Source organism: Acanthopagrus latus, chromosome 1 (assembly GCF_904848185.1).
Source record: "Acanthopagrus latus isolate v.2019 chromosome 1, fAcaLat1.1, whole genome shotgun sequence".
In the NCBI taxonomy this organism is placed as follows: Eukaryota; Metazoa; Chordata; class Actinopteri; order Spariformes; family Sparidae; genus Acanthopagrus; species Acanthopagrus latus.
Window position 1 is genome coordinate 18641066 of NC_051039.1, and position 20359 is coordinate 18661424.

Below are 20359 nucleotides of genomic sequence, written 5' to 3' on the forward strand. Positions count from 1 at the left end.
GCCAGGGAATGTCTTGAAATCACCTGTTGTGTTTGGATTGTCTTCCCAGAACAGAGTCGAACCCCTCCTGCTCTCGTGGATGATGCTACAGAATGAACTCTGTGGTTCCACTTTATTAGACAGGATTGTCCCATTAATTACCACACCTTTGTTAAAACCACAAGTCATAAATTCTGAGGATTCAAGCTCTGACATCCCTTTGTATGAATGTTTAGCATGTTCTGCAACCAGTTATTGGGTTGCTGTGAAGAATCTGATAGCGACAGGTAGGCCAAATGGCATATCAGATGAAAAATAAATATTTGTGATTCATATTTACCTCCCAGTTTCCTTTTCGATGCGCTGTGAATGACAAATACCACCTGCAGTGTGTATAAGTGTGGATAATAGAAATGTACACAGTGCTCTGGTCACGTGTGGGAAGAGATGAAAGATGATATACCATTAAATAGACAATGATCCTGTCAGTTTACTGTAATCATGGATGGATGTTTGGAGGGCAGTTTCCTGTTTTTGAAAAACACATTCTAGGTTCCTCTAATCCTGCTTGTATTTATCTAACCACTGTGCACAGCATAAGACAGTTCTAACACAGTTACAGTTGGCTCTGTTGATCAGTTTTGGATTGTTTATTTAACATTTCAACAACAAGGCAATTCCAAAAAAGCTTTCAATAAGACCTACCGCGGCAGCAAAACGAAATTCAAAATAATGTATAAAAAACCCCAAAGGCAATATTAAAATAGATAAATAGAATAGAATTGTAAAATAATCTGATGATGATGATGATGATGATGATGATAATAATAATAATAATAATAATAATAATAATAATAATAATAATAATAATAATAATAATAATAATAATAATAATAATAATAATGATACAAGATAAAAATACACACTCGGCTGCACTGGAGGAAGATGAGTCAACAAGAGAGCAGAGACGGATGACTTATTGCCTGTGCTCCAAATCTCAATGTCAATTTCAATGTCACACTACGAACTGCAGTGAACAAATGAGCAAACGGGTCAAATATAAGGTGCAATGTTAGGGCCCAGACCAAACTGACTAAAGGAACTAGTGGCAACAAATGCTGACTGTTACGTCACCTCATGTCACCAGTGTCTGGGCCCCCAAAAAAAAAGCTGAAGACGAACACACCGCACAGACAGCTGATGGCTTGAGAGGAAGTACCTCTTCGTACCACCAGGGAGCTGTAGACTTGAGTCTTGACTCAACTGGTTCTTTTTTGACACCACCCTGACTAATTTTGCTACGACAAAAAATAAGTCTGATAAAAAGATGCAAATGGCACTGGTGATGAGTGAAGGAGAAAAAAAGAGCACTTTCCCCCTCTTTTTTGTGTCTCTTCTCATGGACTGATTCAATTAGCTGAACAGCCAGAGTGATATCTTTTACCAACTGGCTCCACCACAGATTCAATGTGCCAACAGCTACAAAACAGACACTCATCGACAGCCCCGATGGCCTGGTGTTTCAGGGACCTTATGTGATAATGCAGTATGCCACAGTTGTGTGCATACTTCACAAACAGAATGTACTTTGTAAGGGCAACTGCACTACGAACTTAAAGTAAAAACGAAAAAGAATGTTGTCTGGAATATAGCCTGTGTTGTTGCAGACGTTTTCTGCAAGTATTTGCCAGATGTGTTGCACGAAAAGTGAATGCTGTCTCTCCACGTTTTGTCTCAGAGTTTTGCATGGTTAACGTAGTGGCTGCCTTATAGTGGCATATAGTACTTCATGCATCAAAAGTAGAAGTTTAACAAGACTTTTCTGGCACATTCAAAGCCAGTGGAAAGATCTAGACCTAAAGTGATATGCTCCACTCTCTTGGTCTCACTGCAGATACTTATTTACAAAGTGAACTTCTGGTTATTAACATCCCTCAGTGCATGCAGCGGCACAGATAGTCAATATTATGATAATCAGCAAGAAACTGTTTCTGACTCTTGACCTCAGTTTTATCATTTGTTCCTGAATGTAGCATCTGGTTTTGTCTGCCTGTTTACATAATCGATGTGTTGGTTCATTTCTCCCGTACTGAAAGGAAAATCAAAACCTCAAGCTGAGCTCCCCGTGGCGTTAAGTCTGAATAAATTGAAGATGCTTATCTCTCTTTAAGCTGATGACATTTACCTTACGCAAACTGTAGGGAGAGAAGCTTCTAGATCGGCTCAGTCACACATGGTAATGCATGACTCTGCGTGAATCACCTTCAGCTGTCCTTGGTGTCCAATTAGATGTGATGCATTGCCTCTAACTGTTAGAGACTGAATCCTGCCTGCTGCCGCCAGTTTGTCAGAGTTTGTTCTAGAGGAGTGAGCCTGACTCGTGATCCTCCTAAATTTCCCCTGAGACTAGTGTCGTCTCACACACTGTGACTCTGTCTTGCCTTGTTAGGTTAGGCAACAGCGTGGAGCCGCGATAAGCCGCAGGGACCGTTGTAACCCCTGTCCCGCTGACGCACACTTTTAATATGCACCCATACATTGTCTCCCCAGGGGGCTTCGGTATACCTGATGGGCAGTGGAGCAGAGCTAAGCACTGTAGGAATATTAGCTGCCGACTTCACTGTCCTGACACAGTGTGAGGATTGCTAATGGCTGTAGTTGCTGCTGAGGAATTTAAATCAGGCTTTCTGAACTGTTGACAATTCTGGTCAGATTGTCCTGCCAAGACTGCCAGAGACACCTCTGCACACCCAAATGAGAATGGAGAACACATTTCAGTTTGGTTATATAATTTTTATCTTTGTGGGTCTGCAGAGTGCATTTTTGCAAGAGCTACTTGTGCTCTATGCTGTCAATTTTAAAGTATTTCATACTTAATGTCAGAGGTGAACACTGCACTTTTTACTCCTCTACGTTTTGCTGCAACCCAGAATAAATGTTGTGTAAGTAAAGTAACATTGTGTACGTACTAGGGTTGGGTTTGCATGGCATTATCCACATCGTGATGGACGATGACATTGTTGTCTGTATATTTGAGGCAGAATGTCTCCCTCAGTGTTGTCATGAAGCAGCAGCTGCGTATTAGCTCACCACTGTACCCGCCGCTGTTTTCCACCATCGCCCTGACATGAATCTCCAAAAGTCTCACCGTGCAGAGAAAACTACCTCCTGATAACCACCGACACCCCCGTGCCAGGTTTAAAAGCATCCTCATCTCTGCACCACATGTGTGTAACTTAGCCTTGTTCAGCCTCATATGCATAAAACAACGTTGGCCGACTAGCCAAGGAAGCTAGGCTCTGAAAACTGTGTATAAAGACATTGTTGAACATTAGGCTAACTTATTCTGGCCATTATGATGCGAACCACCTACACCCTCCGGTCGACCAGCCACTGCTGGGTGAACACATCGCTAATGCTAACTTTTCAATTTTACTGTGACATTACTGTGCATATATTCTGGTTAAGTTAAGGCAAAGAAACCACTTGGTTAGGGTAAGGAAATCATCATGTCATGGTTTATAGTACCTGTTTTGGTTACCATAAACACAGTTAAAGAGAGAGTTAATATACAGGAATTTAGAAAATACTCAAATAAGTCTTTTTCATTCAGCGTTATAAATAAGCAAGTTTTCCTTGAGGTCATCATTCCGTTCATAGAGACATTTTGCCATGTCACGGAGGAAAAGTGGTATTGTGCATGCTGACTTCTTCTTGTATTTGTGTCTGGGGTTGTGCTGCCCTGTGGTTATGATAATGACCAGATGGCAGAAATTGTTCTTGCTTTGTGTGTTAAGAAAAGTCACTCTTGTGTTTCGTTGCACACGAGCCAAAGCCATGACGGTTCATTTCGACGCATTCTACTGCACCCAAAGATCTTTATTTAACAGGCTGTGTTTATTAATGCTCATGCTGTATTTATTAATAACTCGTGTTATTTAAGAATATGTGGGTGCATTTTATCATTATAATCATCCCTCCATTCATCTGCTCTGCTAGCGACCTTCCTCAGCGCCTATTCAGGAGGTTGCTCTGTCTGCGTGACCTGTGTCGTGACACAACTGAATGTGCCGTTCTGTTTGAGGGTGTGTGTCCTTTTGTGGTCACACGGGACCACTCTTTTTTTCCCTTTATTCTTTGTTGTCCTCCTGTTGCTTGGGTGTTGCGATTCCTCTTTCAGTCTCTAGTTGTATTAATGTCTTCATCATTGATTGGATAAAACATACAGTCATGTTATTTTGCTGTTAGAAATTCATTTTTAGTATTAGTTTTCTCTGTGTGTTGTTTTGAAAAAAGAGCTCTTGTGGCTAGGAGCCTCTTGTGTTTCATGGAGCAGGTATGGTCTTAGCTCTGTGCATTGAGAGGAAGCGGACTGTGTCTTGGCCCCTGGGCCTGAACGTCTGCATCGGCACTCCTGTAGGGAATCGTGCACAGCAGTGTCATCCTGTCAAGATGATGCCACAACATGATGGTGTTGAATTCTGACAGATGCCAAATATAAATGTTTCCCTATGTGTGAATTAACCTTCACTGCTACTGAAGGACTCTTACCCTACTTCTGCTCTTATGAGAAGGGTCATAGGAGGGCTGTTGATGGTTTGATGGGGGATCGAAGGGAACATTGTGGTCATGCATGTAACATTCATGAGGGGACAAGCGGGCTTGCATGTGTGATCTTGAAATGTTTAACCTCCTACCTCTGATCAGTAGCAGCTCATGCTGTGTGCAAACCACAACAACTGCAATATTCCTGAACACAAAACAGAAAGCTGTGGAGTGTGAGCAGCACAGCGATCTGATGATTTTCAGAGTTGTGTTTGATCGACCAGGGCAATAAGTTGTGATTCTAAATGGCCCATCCCTGAATGTGAGTGTGTGTGGTTGGGCTGAATGCTGAATTGTCCAGGCTGTGACCCTGTAATGGATGGGTGAACTCTGTCTGGCTGACTGTCCTTTGTTCTCTGCTGTTAATTTAACCCAGGTGCTGGCCTGTTACTTACCAGCTGGCGTTCATGTAATAACCCAGACTTTACCTTTTGGGATTGGCAATTTGATGGTGCTGTATTGCTGAGCAAATATGACTGACGAGGGGGAAAGTTTGAATTGGCAAACAAGCCCTCAAAACGTATTGGTGCTGAGTGGCAGTTGTAGTTAAAATGACCCATACCATCCAATATCCACTGACCACAATTTCTTACTGTGAAAATTTTGTGCTTGTTTGGTAAATTCAAATGCTGTAATCTTGTATGTTCTTCTATAACCACTGCTTACAAGGGTTACAAGGTAAATTTGTTTAAGGAAGTCTTTATCCTGTCCTTGGCCATCCATGAACCATGTCAGTTTGTGATGTTTCCAGTCAGGATCCTTCCTATTGTACTGCTGTAAAAGTTGACCAGAATCTGGCTTGGGAATTTAGCCTTCCTCAGATCCTCTGTGGGAAGTAGAGCCTTTTTCTTTGCTTTGTTAAATGTGGGGTGGTAATGTGTGGTGCCGGAGATTGGTGGTGGCTCTCAATGATGGTAATCCCAATGAACCTATTACTGTTCACCTGCTCCATCTCTGCTCCACAGATGTAGACAGGGGCGTGCATCTTTTGTGATTTTCTCTTTATATGAACTCTGATTATTGTTTATAATATGATATGAATAATGATGGTGGTGTCGTGTGCATACTTAACAATAGAGTTCTCTTGATGTCTGGGAGCGCAGTCATGGGTGTGAACAGCAGGGGACTGAGCACACAGCCCTGTGGGGCTCCAGTGTTGAGTCCAATATCCAGACACGGAGTGTTTTACTCAAGCCCTGAGTGTTTAGTTTTCCACTGAGCGTCATGGATAAGATCGTGTTGACTGCTGAGCTGAAGTCAACAAAGAGCAGTTCTTCTCCAGGTACCTGAAGACTGAGTGAAGGGCAGTGGATATGGCATCCTCTGGGAATCCGTTGGTTTTGTACTTTCCATGTTTATTATTTTCTTGCCCTGATGTATATGATGACAGCTGACTGTTGCCACTGTAAAATCTTCTGTGTTGATATGGTGCTTGGGCATATTCCAAATGGCCTCTTACTGTGCCAGCGTCAGTTCCTAATCTCACCTTGTTGAAACAAATTGAGTCGCACATGTGCAGTAGGTGAGTAAATACTATAAGTAGTAAAATGTTGATGGGAGAAGTCGTACTGTCTTTATGAGTTGGATTTGACTTTATGACAGCACAGCTGGCTTTTGTTCCCTCGTTATTTATTTCATGACAGCCTTAAGTAGAAAAATCATCTTTTCCCTTTCCCATAAAGAGAGACGGCTCATTTGGAAAGTAAAGTCATAATTCCAAGTAGCTGATAAAGCAAACATCCCTGCTGTCATTATATTTGGGAATGGAGCCTGCAGCCTGTTGTATCATATTGTAGTGCAATTCTTTGTGATGAGATGACAGGATGTCTGTCAGGATATTGTACGTCAACAGTCAAATCACATGTCTGACTGGGCAACCGATCAGTGCCTTCATATCTCAGACCAAACACTAGGTCAAGAGATCTCCTGTCAAATACATTACTACTGCAGAGTATGTGACACTGTTATGTCCGCTATTATTTCTTATGTATTTAGCTGATCATTGTATTAAACATGATGCTATATTAAGATGTGTGACCTTCTTTCCTATGTGGATCAACTATTGCTGCACCCAGTGAGTCTGATTTGAAAGCTGCTCATATTGTTTTTTTTCCTATTGCCAGCAAAAGAAAACCAACAATAAAGGGACCCTTCTTGCAAGGATTCTCATTGAATGTGAATTTTGATTATCCAACTGTATTTGTTCCTCTGTGACACAGATCCCTATTGTTGCAAGAAAAAAACACATCAGCGACCCACAGTTGATCCATAGAGCACGAAATGTGTGGTCATATGTAGCTGAAAAATGTCCCGAAGGCATTATTAACCCTGCATTAAGTAATGTTTGCTAAAAACTACAGTTCCCTACTGTTTTAGGAAGCTACTTAAGCTTTTTAAAAGATGAAAGTGGACATTTGTGACCCCATTTCAATATTAACATCAGCGCCTCAGGGTAGGAAAGTCATAAAGTATTGAGAGACTAATGCATCGTTGTGTTTTGTGTTCTCATGGGATTTGTTGACAGTTGACAGGAAAAAGACGTTACAGTGAAGAAGTGTTATTGTTTGTCCCAGATGTGTCGATTTAGGACCTGCCGGTATTGTTTTGATTGAATCAATAATGATACCTGATTTGTTAACAAAATATAAAAGATAAATAAATAAACCGACTTTCTGACATTTCATCAAGACTCTGATTGTTTGTACCTCACCTATTTATTATATGTGCTATGTGCTATCATGTTGATGAAGGTTTAGATCTGACGCACATTTGTTTTTTGCCCACGACAAAAGATATTTTTTTTCCCTGTGAGTGCCTACATTTTTTAATTGTCTTTTTCTTAACTTTAACTGTGGTTTTTGTGTCTAAACCTAACCAGAACATAAGCACAGCATTTTCTCTACATAAAATTGAACCTAAAGAATCCTAAAGGTACATTGCCATCATTAGTTCTGTGGATTTAGTTTGATATATTCTAATCTGTATATACAGTACATATCTATATATATACACATGATTTACTTGTTTAGTTATGTTTATATATTTTACCCTCAGTTGCCCATTCACTGCCTGCTCGTTTAAATATTCCACAAGCTTAGATGACTAAAATAAAATTTGACCTCAAGTCAAACTCCTCTGACGTTAGCCCCATCTGCTCTTTCCTCCTCGTGTGACTGAATCAAATCAATTCAGGAGATGCAAAAGAAAATTAGACAAAACAGGCTGGAGAGGACAATTCTTTACATTCTTGCTCATCGTGTGTCCTGCAGGTCGCACAGATGTCATCTTTCTATTTATAGGGCTTCATTTTTTTTTCCTGTTTCTTACAGGCATTGGGATTCAGAGCAGTGAAGCACAATATCACCTGATTTTCAAGACACTCTTACTTTAACAGATTAGGGTTGTTGCCTTGGGCCACACTTCTTCAGCCTCAGTTGCTCTGTTATACATTTTGTACATTCAAATGGAATACGCTAAGATAGTTTTCTCTCCAGTGTGCGTCAGTCATGTTTTGCGGCACTCAGTCTCAGCAATCCTTGCTTCAATGGGCATTCCTGAGATGAAATGATTCTTATGTCTTATTCAACATGATTTTTTAACTGTTTACCCTCAATAATGTTGCCTTGAAAATATCTAACAAAGTATAACAAAATACTAATAATTCAGAACATATTGATCCTGCATCTGACGAAGCCGTGCAGAGAAACCCATGGCAACATAATTAACCGGCCCTTCTTGATTAGCGTCTCAGCAAGAGGCCAAGGAGGCCGGCAGCAAATCACCAGAGAGTTTCATTAGACAAACATCCCTCTGTCCTGCAAATATGTCAGCTGCCTCTCCACATTACGCACATCTCCTGGGTGTAATAACCATCACACGGCAACAGCAAACAATCAATCAGTGAGAAAAGCCCCAAACTAATGCCCCTGAATTATGCACACTGTTTCTGGCTGTGAGCTGCTTGTGTGGATGTACAGTATGTAAGCCTCCATGCCTGGAAAAAAATTACTCACGGGCATTATGTTGATATGTGGTCTTCGTGGGCTACAGCTTCAGAATACTGATTCCTGGTGAAACGTGCTCAGGTGATGAATAGATGTTGATCGTGGTGGGGGATCGGGGTCGAGACAAAAGAACGGGAGACGCTGCGAGAATGAAGTTGCTGAATTATTTAGACCTTCTCAAACCCTGCTCTAAGTGATGCCGCTGGAATATTTATGTTGAGGTGAGAACGTGACAATATCTGGAGGGCAGTGAGTATTAATATGTTAATTCAATTAAAAAAAACAATCAGTTTGTCAGGTGGGTCAGGGCTGATTGTGGCGTCGCTAATGAAAAACACATCTTTAGTGAGTAAATCGTTTTTAAATGCCTCGCAGGGCAAACAGGGTCACACAAGCGTTCATCTGCATGCGTTCACAACTAAGCAATTTACACCTCACATGAATTGGATTATTTCTGATGATTTCTGAAAGTTGATTATCAATTTAGATCTTCAGTACTTAAAACGTTTGGAGAGGAGTTGCAAATGTCTCCGCACTCACATGATGAACTATTTTGCGAACATGCTCTCGTGCTCCTTTCACTGCTGAGCGCTTCCTGTGAAATTAAGCTGTATTGAATGTCATAGCCTCTTTATCAGTCAAACCACATCAGCATATCTCACTTCAAAAACATAAATAGCTCTAATAGTGGGCCGTAATCAAATATTTAAGTACACGTTATCTCAACATTAAAAAAATAAAAGGAAAAATGTGGATGCGCTGGGGTGGATCCACGAGCGAGAAGCACTCAGGCAGGCAGCTCAACCCCATGACTCACTTCCAGGAGTGTGGATTAATGCATCCTGCTGTATAATCAATCTGTTGGGATAACTGTGACTCAGTGACGAGACGCTTCTGGAGACGAGACGAGCAGTCCTGACAACTTCAGCGCTCGCTTGCTTCATGAGTGTGTGTTCCTGTCAGAGAAGGGGAAAAAAAAAAAGGTGGAAGAAAGGAAAGAATCACAGAAACAGTCTGCAGTTTGGCACTTCAGTAGGTCAGAATAGCAGTGAAAAGTACTGTAAGTGTGTGTTTATAAATCTCACACTAATAAGGATGTGTGGACCTTGTTCCTACCTCAGACCATGTGTACACGTTTCGAGAGCGAGCTGAAAGATGAAGTACCAAAACTCTTGTCATCTTTTGTCATCGGGCATTAAAAATGTTTTTGCATTTATTATTATAGCTCTTTAAAGGTGCAGTATGTAGGAATAGGCCACCCGTGACTGATGTTTAATGATGAGAACCATCTTACAGGTTCACTGCTGATGTTGGTTTTCGTGCACAGGTGTGATGAATACATGAATTGTTAAAGACCAACTCCATCAATATCAAACTTAAAAGTCTCTTTGATGAGTTTGATCGGTGGTTTGGTTGGTGAAGACTGCAAGTATAAAAACACGTAGGGATGTGTAGCCTGCTGCTCATCTCTGCTTGAAGCCAGTGGCTCGATGCTACATTACCTGCCACAACCTTCACACACTGGAAAACGTGTGGAATACTGCCGCATTCACGTGCTCCTCAGATGGTCCTACTGCCCAAGTTTGGGAACATCTATGTGTTCATGTGTGTCAAGTTGCAATCTGGGAGCAACATGGACACCAAAAAGAAGTCGTTTTGCATTTTATCGCTTGGAGCATTTAACGGTTACAACCTAAAATACCAAGGTACAGATTACATGTGAGCCAGAACACATATGACTTAACAGAACCATTTACACCTTTATAAATCTGACAGAACGAGCCAGCGTATAACTCTGATGTTAGTCTTGAACCCTCACAATTTCATGCATTTTAACAACATACACGTTAGAATCTCCTACCTAAATACTTTCCTGTTATCAACGAGTGAACAGGTTTCAAACTGCAGCAGGTTCGGCTTTATCCCGCTTTCTGTGTGAGAGTCGACATGCAAGTGTGCACGTGTGTGTCAGCAGCAGTCAGATGGCTTGTCAGTCTGCATTGGGCTCAACAGTGTGACAGTTGGGTGATCAGTCATGCCACATCCTAGCGGATTCATCACTGCGGCGGTGCCAAGGATCTGAGGTTCCACATGATGCAACTGGAAATGTGGAGGAAAGAAGCCTTTTGAGAAATTCCAAATTTAATTGGAACTGCTCGCTGCATAAATTCTCTTTATATGCATTCGCAGTCTTGCCTGTTGTGTATTTTCGTCTATAGGTGCAAACTTAGTCACAGCTCCTGTACATCTGATGATGATTAACCTTAAATCTGTCTCGTAATCCGAAAGTCTGCCATGGTTTCGCGGATATGATGGAGTCCAGGCGACCAGTGACAAATCCATCCATCTGGCTTGTATGACACAGATAGGGAAGGACAGCTGAATCACATGGAAGTGAGATCTAGACAAAGAAGAATCCTATTTTTAACTGTAAATGATACAGATTGAATGGCTTCACTTCTCTAGCAAAATTGACAAAGAGCTCAGTGGGAGAGACGATGGATAGAGTGTCCTCGATCAATTTAAGATTAGGTTTTGGTGCATGTGTTTGGTTTAGTTACAACCCGGAAAAAGACAGCAACATACAGTAACTGCCCTCGGCTATCGTGACTCCAACTGCGGACGGAGCAGCTAATTGGATTAATAAAGGGCATGCTGATAAGTAATTCGCTCCCATGTGGCCAGGCGAGAGGAAGTTCAATTTAACTTGATGGATGGGGGTGAGTAGGCAGCTGTCTGTCAAGGGAGGCGAGAAGACATGAAGGGTTAAGAGCCGAGAGGCATTGTTTGGGTAAGGGTGAATGAGGCAGAAGAAGAGAGGGGATAATCTTCCGACCTGAGCATGAACCATCCAAAAGTCTGTCACCCTCTCCCACTCACATTTAACCTTTTAGGCTGTGATGGCCCCCAGGAGATACGACATTATCACCAGGACTGTACATCTGCTGCCTTCGCGTCTGTCCTGTTGATGGCCAACTGATGAAACTGGGTGTCCTTTGTTGGCCGTTTGGTCCATCTACTTGAGTATAATTGCTCACTTGTCCAGAAAATTGCATCTCGAAGCTTCATATGTTTCGGCAAAATACAAAGAGTCATCCACAGGCGATGCTGAGAGGAGTCCTCTTATAGGTGCGAGTGTGCATGGAAGGACACTTTAGTCACCAAGTGGGCACGTGTTGTGTAACTTGCCTCAAATCATTGTCCTATAGATTATGCCTCCTCCTCATTGGTGCTCATTTCATTGCCCTTGTTTCAAATTTCACACCTGGCTAAACCAAAACACAGCGTAACTCCTTGAACTGATGATATTAATCAGATGTTTTTGTACCGGATCTCACTTGTATTACTAGATATTCGCACACTTAATACAAAATGGTAGGTTTTTGAAGAGATCTTTTGGTCACTGAGCGTTGGATCTGTGATATAGATACTCAAGTCCTCGCTTTGTGTCCAAGACCCTACTAGAGATGTTCATGTGTTTGTTTGAGATTGCATTTTGAAAGTAATCAGCTTTTCTAACACATTCTGTGTGTGAAAACTTCCCCGCTCACTTCATAATTCAATTTCAGACCGAACTTAACCTTAGACAACCCACGCTTTTGCGATGCTAACAGTAACTATCATCAGTGGCCCACCTATTTTAACCCACAAGTAGATGCTATGTTAATATCAAACACACACACACACACACACACACACACACACACACACACGCTCTTCATAAGATCTTATTATGAATCATGTAGAGCCCTTATCAGACTGTATTTCCAACACGTTTTTTTTTTTCTTTCACAACCCATTATGAGGCCAATGGCGTTCATTGGCATTGTAATATGCTATGATTGTGCTAATTGTGTGTGATTGCTGGTAAATTGCACCTGAGTATCATTCTGTGGACTCACTAATGGAGACGTGTCTAGGGCACTGTGTCATTAGAGGCTGTGAGGTAATGATAATAAGGTTAACCTAAATAATCCTCATCACCACAACTTGTATTATATTCGTCGTTTATCAATCACTATAATTCATCAACAGCACACATTCCAGTTTAAGTTTGCTTTTTATGTATGAGTGTGTTTTGACAGTTTTCTCTAATGATGGTGCATGAAAGGCATGATTTGACCTACTTCTCCTGGTTGTAAACTTTAGAAATATGCAGTAGCTTTCAGACGCCTCAGAACAAAAGCTGTCACATTGCATTGCCGCTGATTGGACCTACAAGCTGATCCAAGGGTTCTACAAACAAACTCTGAAACAAAACATTTCTAAAATCTACAACAGGAAAGAGGCCTGTGCAACTTGGCAAAGTTGTGGCACGTCTATACAAACACACATATACGACCGCCATCCATCTATCCGAAGTGGGCATCGTGGACTGTTATCCATCAAACTTACCACCACATGTCTGAATCCTCCCTGAGTCATTCAGTGACCCATTTTTCAGGATCGACGTTAGAGACGAGTAAATGAAATTCCTCCCGCTCTCCGTTTTTCATCTGTTCCTCTCCATCACTGTCGCTCTCCTCCTGCTCCTGTTTATTCAGACACCAAATGACATCATATCACTTCATGCCAAGTGTGATTATTTGTCCTATTTATATGTACACAATTTTCCAAATGTATATTCTTTTCAGACCAGGACCAATGACCCAAAAGCAATGCTTTCTGTTGATGTTAATGGATCAACATCTTATCTGACCCAGTTTCATGACTAAGATAATTAAGTTACACACAATTAACTGGCTTCTAGTCTAGATGTTGTCCTCCAAAAAGTTCATGTGATATGGCCAGTAGTTGTTCTGAACAAAAGTGTCAGATGAATAGATTGACAGATGGGCTGACAAACTGACAACAGCAAAGCATATTGTTACTAAAATTATCATTATTGATCATTTTTCATTTGCTTATTTGTTTTGTTTCTCACACTATTCAAATAATGGCTTTGCTGTCATTTTAGTGTTGTGGCTATACAGTACCAGTCACTTGATTCACCACTTTGGAACATCTAAACCACTATTGGATGGATCTCCATCACATTTGTAGAACACATTATTTTTATTGTTTTGAGGATGAATCCTTTTTACTTTGGTTGACTGACAAATAAATAAATAAATAAATAAATAAATAAATAAATAAACAATTGATTGTTGTAAAGGTTAAATAAGCATGCATGTATTTCGTTTTCCCCTATTTTCACAAAGTCCTTCAGTTACAGTATCTGTTTTTGGTGTTGTGCTGTTTTTTTCTCCATAAGTCAGAATATATTGCAGTGCTCTGGCAAGACATAACAACCTAGATGAAATCATGGTTGAGCTTTGATCAATAATTCTGTTGAAAGTACAGAATTTCAGATCGTCTAACAAGTTCTCTTGTTCTTTATGTATGAGGCGTCAGCTCTGCTCATACAGTTCAGTGGAAGCAAGAATACTGCAGATGACAACTTCCTACAAAAGTGCATCATCTTGTGGCTCGCAGGCTCGCATCTCATGCTCGCTGCATGATTTAGAAGGTTTACTCTTTCTCGGTCCGTCTCGCTGTCCTTCATTTAGCCCCTGAGCTCTCGCTGTGCCTGCGACCCAGACTCAGCGGGACCCTCGGATACACAGAGCTCCCTCAGCATGCTTGTCAGAGATATTTAACCGAGCTCGTGATGAGTCAAAAATAATATTAATTCATTAGAATAAATGAGCGACGGGAGAGCTGCAAATAGCTCCTTTTAATCGGCGTGAACAAGGAACTCTGCCGTCTCCTCTCGCCATGCTTCCTGTTGTCTCATTATGTGACGGATCAATATAACAGCTGTGCATGAGTTCACACATGGGTGCCTGTCAGTCTGCAGGACAGTCCTGATGTGAATGCACTTCTGCGCAGTAAAACACTGATCTGCTGTGCTCTAATGGCTGTGTGGAGCAATGAGGTGAGAGATTTAATCACTAACCAGGTACACCGTGTATTTCTCTTAATGGCTACAATCTGCAACATTGAAGTCGGTCTTTCTAGAAATGCTCGTTCAACAAATTGGAATTCCCTCCATCCCTGTTGGGGAAAGTCCATTTGCTTGAATTAAAACACCTCTGTTGGATAGCAACGCCAATCACAGCTTACTGGACTGCTTTTGCGCTGAAGTGTGTGTCAGCTCAAACCCAGTGAGCACAAAGCTCCACCATTGAAAGACTAATTAACCACAAAGACAGATGTGATGACAGGACACACATCTGAGCTCCTAACAGTAAAAACTGACTGTGTGTGTACAGATTTACCAGGAACTCGAGCTGTCATCAGTTTCTGACTTCCTCTATTTCTAAGGTGCTTTTCAGCAAAACGCCAGAAAAAGAATGAATGAGTAATTTTGAAATGGAAAAGAGTTCATAGATAGGCAACAGATGTGTGAGCGGTGTAGCGGGTCTGTATTCTGCTACTGAAGCATCTGCAGGTGATATGACTGATTTATCCATGTTGAATCATTGAGTGTTGGTGCAAAAAGGCAGGAACAGAAAACCAGGAAGAGTAGCATTCAGACTGAACTTTGCTATTTTGGCTATTTGACAGATTTTTGTGATTGAAAGAAAGAAACTAAGTACATTAACTAAAATGCTGCGAAGTACAGTTTTGAGGTCGGCTACTTATTTCCATTTTATGCTGTGTTATACTTTTGCACGTTTACATTTCAGATGGAGGTACTTTGGTACTTTTTACTCCACTTTGGCTTATTTGACAGCTGAGGAGCATAGGACTTTATATCTAAAGAAAAAAAAAAGGAATAAGGAGATGAACTTGTTTGACTTGTGACCTCTTATTATCCAAGATTTCAAAAGAAAAATTCAAATATTAGAGAAAAAGTCTTGAAAATAAATAGAAGATTGTGTAGCAGAACTTTGTTTCTTCTATCTCCCAATGAATCAACTCACGACCCTTAGATTCATCTTCTGGTGGTCTGGATGGGCCAAATCTCGAGGCTGGAAAAGCGAATGGATGCACAACCAAAACACGCCAACAAACAAAAATGCAGCTATGATGGCCATCATTATAGATATATACTGTATGTTTTTGTTTTTTTCAATATAAAGCAATTCCTTTTCACAAGCACAGCTACAGTCTTTCAGACTCAGTCGAGTTCGCACAGAAAATAGGAAAGAGGTTAAATAAGTTCCACCTCCACCAGCTTATACAGTAAAATACTGCCTGCAAACTGATGCAGATGTACTAATAACAACTAACTAGTAATATTATAATAACAACACATATGTACAATCAAAGAGAGAGAACTTTTACTTTTGTCGTTACAGTAAGACTAAGGTACTTTTACTCAAATGGAATTTTGGATGCAGGAGTTCCTAGTAATGTGGTGTGTAGTGTATGTGTTTCATCTTGTGTTATCAGTGCTTTTACTCTAGTTATTGATCAGCCCTTGAGATAACGTGCCACTAACTGTTGTGCTTGACTTTCTAACAAGGCAGGATGTAATGGCTTGTTGCTATAGTTTTGGGAAATCCTTGAAAATGAAATTGTTTAGCAAATTGGGGAGTGCCTAAATGCCTTGCTGGCTTTCCCATTGTTTACCTTCCACCTTTCCAGCTCATCGGAACCTGCTCAGGTGTGCCGACACAGTGACAGAACTGGGTCACTTGGCAGAGAACGGTGGCGGTGCTTTACCCTGTCAACGCTGCTCACCAAATGTTAAACAAATAAATATTAATCAATCAATCAAAAGTTCTTATCCAGTATTCAAAGAACCCAAGCTGAGTGTGTGAGCTGTGTGTGTGTGTGTGTGTGTGTGTGTGTGTGTGTGTGTGTGTGTCGTCCCTGTGCGCACACACCCTGTATGACAGTGTTTGGATAAGAGGAGTGGTGTTTTCATCTTGTATTAGTCCCTCTCCATGGCACAGTGTAGCTGACAGGTAAGCTGTCAGAGGCAGCGGAGAGAAACAGCCTGCTGGGCATCCATGTGCTAACAAGTCACATTCAGTTGTGTAATACACTGTCAGACATTTAAAGTCTAAACTGAAGTCTCTCTTTTACAGCTTCATTCTGCCTAGGGACATTCAAAGGCAAAAGTAGATGGGTAGCACACTCCAAAATATGTTAAATGCATTTTTCTGATTCTGCATGAATGAGCAGAATTATTATCTATTAGATCATTGACTGCATTTAATTGCTTTTATGTTGGATGGAAATATGGAATCTATTCTATTTTTCATTATATGTTACAGTAGGCCTACAGTGTTTATTTTTCGTTGTTGTTGTTGTTTTTTGTTTTGTTTTGTTTTGTTTTGTTTTTTTACAAAAGGACAGTATTTAAAGGGATTTGTGTTTTAGTCATATAACGTACATATTTATAGTCGATCTGTTTCCTACCGTAATCACCGATCAGTGTAGCCTCGGTTTGGAGAAGTAGAGAGCCACTCCAGGCCTTTCTTTTGGCACTACATTTTCTCAACCGTAGAACCTCCGTATCCCTACGCATTAGCGAACTGTGCAACAGCTGATCTGCGAGAGGCGAAATACAGTGCAAGGCCTCGTTGCTGGGCGACAGATTTACTTTCGATAAAAACAAAACTTAACTCTCCACATCCCCCCACATTAGCGCAACTGCGTAAGGATATGGAGGTTCTATGGTTGAGAGAATGTAGTGCCAAAAGAAAGGACGGTCTGACGGCGATGTAAAGTGGTGTGAATTTTTTCTATACAACGTACACTTAAACTGTTGTAGATTTTTTAAGGTGAGCCTTGTTTTAGGTGGTTTATTTTGCTTTTGCTCTGGACCCTGTTCACTGCAGTACAAAGCTGAGCGTCTGGGCTGGAGCGGCTCTCTACTTCTCCAAACTGAGGCTGCGCTGATCGGTGAATATGGTAGGGAACAGATTGACTATAGATATGTACTTTATATGACCCCGCTTCAAAAAACCTGAACTATCCCTTTAAAACTTGCAACTTCAAACTGCTATAATATTTTTGAGCTGAAAGACCCCTTATAGCATTTTTCAGCTCATTGTTTTGGTTTTCTGGCACGCAACTCACCAACACGTGTTTCAGACTATAGTATACAGGCGAGGGTGCTGCATTAAACAGCCGTGATAGCGTGAAGGAGCCCACAGAGAGGGTATCCAGAATTTTGTGCAGTGTCCCTGGAACTCATATTCTCATGGTCGGCTGAGTTTCGAGGTCTTTTAAGAATTTGTAGCTGTAATAGATGCCCTGTGGAGCTTTAAAAAACTTTAAATATCTATTCCCATGCAGGCGAAGAAACTGAGTCATTGGTTGCCAAAGAAGTCAACGACGTCGGTAAGGGTCTGTTCAGAACAATTTTTGATTAAGTGCTTTGATGTATGAAGCACACAGTTGAGAATCAGCCAGAGGGATGTTAGCATTACTGTCATCGGAGGCACAGGGAGAGAGCTGTCTATTATTCTCAGTGTATTCACTCAGTAAACAGTTCATTAGTGAAATGAGAGGGCTGTCAGGTCAATCAACTTATTAGTGTCCACCACATCTTCAGGGTTTGTTCCGCTTTGTGTTTTTTTGGCCCTTGTCTGGCCTAAAGCTGATGGCGAACCTCAGCCAACTATTATGCTTTTGGAGAGGAATGGATGTCAATGTTACTTGGCACATTTAGCTGATAATACTTTGACAAAGGTAAATATAAATCCTAGTCCTAGTTGTGAGATAAAATGTTAATTTAGACATTTTATTTTCAAAGAACTAACTAACACAAACTAATCTGATGGTTTCTTAGCCACATACACAACAAAAGGATACGCTGGCTGTCACTTACCGTGCAGAAGTGTGTAAGCCAGAAAGGAAACAAAGATAAAGCCTTATCAGTTTATGCATATGGAGGCTATGGAGTGTTGTTCTAATCTCAGTAATGAATGCTAATGAGAACGTGATGCTGACTGCGTGCCCTTTTGTGCTTAACAACCCAACATGTGTTTTGACAAATACTTGGTACAGAGGAAATCAGGCAGATAGTAGAACATCTTTATTTTTGCAATTAAAATGAGTTTGATCCATTTTCTTTCAGGGCATTTTTCACCAGAATCCATTTCGCTGTGTCTATGCGTATGCCATGTCTTATTCGTTTGGCTCGCGCATAAATATTGATGAGGGTTCTCAGTCATCCAGGTCGTGGCAAATCTAAGTGCTGTATCGTAGGCAACTGGACGCGTTTTCAGTTTCTTGAAGACGTTTCACCTCCCATCATCCAAGAGGCTTCCTCTGTTCTAACAAAATGGAGGTGAGTTGGCAGGCTGTTGTCCACATACCTGAACCAGTGGCTAGGAGCGGTTCCCGTGAAGGTAATGAAGTCTCTTCTTGTGCATAAATGCATATTATGACCTTTCATGGGAAGCAAAATTGCTTCATCGGATGGACTCCACAGTTAATGCATGTTTATATTTACCCTGTTTCTTGGAGACCCAGTCTGCAGGGCTAAATTATCTTGAAAGAAACTCATTTCATGAACAACATCCTTACTCATCTGGTTTTAAAATAAATGGAAAAAAGAAAATTATAAATAGTAAACCATCAAAGATAGAGACAAACTAATGTCCTCCTCAGACCTATAGGTGCGGTGTGAGTCGACATAAATACAGATGTAAGTGCAGTGTGGCCAGATGTACTTAGTATAATGTAATAGATATATGTGTAGATATTGTATATTGTAGTGTGTGACCCCCATGTAGACAGTGGAGATCCTGAGCATAACGGTAATACACTGGAGCAAGAACTACTCTTTGAATGGCTGTAAATACTGCAAATTGCAAATTGCAAAAAAAAAAAAGAAATCTCTTCCTTTTTCGTATTATGTTGTCGACTCACATAAATAGATGTAAGACATGAAGTAAACATTTTGGTGTAACACACTGAAAAGATCTTTAGACCTGGGCTTACAAAATGCTTACAGCTCTGACAGTAGTCTAGGTCATCTATAAATAACACTTATTATAAAAATGTCTTTTCTAAACTCTTATCAAACATAATCCCGGCTCAGGGTTTTTGGTGCAGAGAGACCCTGTGAAGCTCAAAGTGAGAGACTGGGTGTTATATATATGCTGCAGTGTGTTTGCAGGCACAGCAGCACTCAAAATGTTGCGGCAGACAAAAAAAAAATGTTGTATTCGATCCAACCAGATGGAGGTGAATCCCGTAAATGCCGTGTAATTTTTACCACAGCGAGCTTCCCATCAGCTTTGATGGCAGAGCCTTATGTTGTCCTTGACAACAAGCCACCCCGCAGGGCCTCTTTACACCTCGCTTACTGAAAGATTACGGATGCTTACAGATTCTGAAAACCCCCATACACTGTGTCGGTGTTTTGCACGGGTTAGAGGACGCCAAATATCTCAGGAAATCAGCCTCTGATATGTACACACACACACACACAAGTGTTATCACACAGACTGGCACACACCTCGTCCACCTTAATCCTGATTGCTGCTCTCTCCTCTGCTCTGCCTCCACCTCGCCCCATGATGTCTCCTCCTGCCTTTCCTCATTTTGCAATCTGTTCTTTCTTCCTCTCCTACATCGTGAACAATCAGGCTCCTTCTATCACATACATAGCGCCCTGAGCACCTCCAAAGGATGACGAGGAAGGCAGCAGGTGACAGCTCTATCCTGCCCTCCGTGCTCCATCTTGAAGGTTATTACACTCTGGCGAAGTGCATTGTGGTCTGTCAGGGTGTGTGGGAGCTCCTGCGGTGTAAGACACAGGTCCAACGTAGAAAGCCTGTCCTTTCTCGATTCTGTCACCCGAACTGTGTGATGAAAGG

General features: G+C 41.2%; 1 protein-coding gene and 3 long non-coding RNA genes across 5 annotated transcripts in view; 1 reads left to right on the forward strand and 3 right to left on the reverse strand.

Moving 5' to 3' along the window:
- LOC119026695 overlaps positions 1–20359 on the reverse strand; it is a 1024654-nt gene that overhangs the window by 453529 nt on the left and 550766 nt on the right. The gene's annotated exons all lie outside the window — the stretch shown is intronic.
- Positions 8351–10673, reverse strand: LOC119027373. The gene is made up of 6 exons (XR_005077367.1): positions 10450–10673; positions 10091–10281; positions 9705–9736; positions 9406–9544; positions 9129–9183; positions 8351–8729 (listed from the first exon to the last, which is right to left on the reverse strand). It is a non-coding gene; the product is annotated as an uncharacterized LOC119027373 (long non-coding RNA).
- On the reverse strand, positions 10789–13880 carry LOC119027384. The gene is made up of 3 exons (XR_005077371.1): positions 13802–13880; positions 12984–13120; positions 10789–10939 (listed from the first exon to the last, which is right to left on the reverse strand). It is a non-coding gene; the product is annotated as an uncharacterized LOC119027384 (long non-coding RNA).
- LOC119027389 lies at positions 14015–18992 on the forward strand. Its single transcript, XR_005077372.1, has 3 exons — positions 14015–14505; positions 17826–17870; positions 18610–18992. It is a non-coding gene; the product is annotated as an uncharacterized LOC119027389 (long non-coding RNA).